Below are 728 nucleotides of genomic sequence, written 5' to 3' on the forward strand. Positions count from 1 at the left end.
GGCTGTCCTGGGGCCAGCGGACTCGGGGTCAGTGATGGATGGGGAGAGGTGAGATGCAGGTGCCAGTCAAAAGGAGCCAGTGAGGCAGCACTGGGCTAAGTGGACCTTGGCCTCCGCCTGCTTTCCTGGGAATCTCCCTGTTAGACGGAAACGGGGCACACCCTGATGGCAAACTGTCACAGAGCCCTCTGCCCTCCCAGGGGATCCTGTAGCGCAGCAGGAGCTCTGAGGCTAAGCCGGGTTTGGGCGGAACAGCGCTCTCTGCTCAATGCACGGGGGAGACCCCGGTGGGAGAGAGAGCGTGGCTTCATGGCAAAAGAGCGCAAGATGCCAAACTGGTCCAGGAAGTGGCAGGCAGCGCGGCCTTTGCTGTGGGGAGAGGGCACGGGGTGATCTTCAATCACCTCATAAGTCAGAGAGTCGCAGTGTTCTGTGGTTGGCAGAGAGCTTAGTGAATCACAACAGTCCATGTTGCACGGACAGCTTTCTCACAGCCTCCCATTTTGATTTAGAGCAGGGTTGGCAAACTTTGTCTGTAAAGAACCAGATAGTAAATCTTCCCAGCTTCGTGGGACGTGTGGTCTGTGTTGCAGCTACTCAGCTTTGGGTTGTAGAGCAAAAGCAACCACGATGCTGTGTGAACCAAACAGCGAGGCTGTGCCCCATCCAACTCTACTTACAAAAGCAGAAGGGCTGGATTTCATCGGTGGCTCTGACCCCCGACAAGG

This window comes from Mesoplodon mirus, assembly GCF_964341445.2.
Source record: "Mesoplodon mirus genome assembly, chromosome: 2".
NCBI classification, from domain to species: Eukaryota; Metazoa; Chordata; class Mammalia; order Artiodactyla; family Ziphiidae; genus Mesoplodon; species Mesoplodon mirus.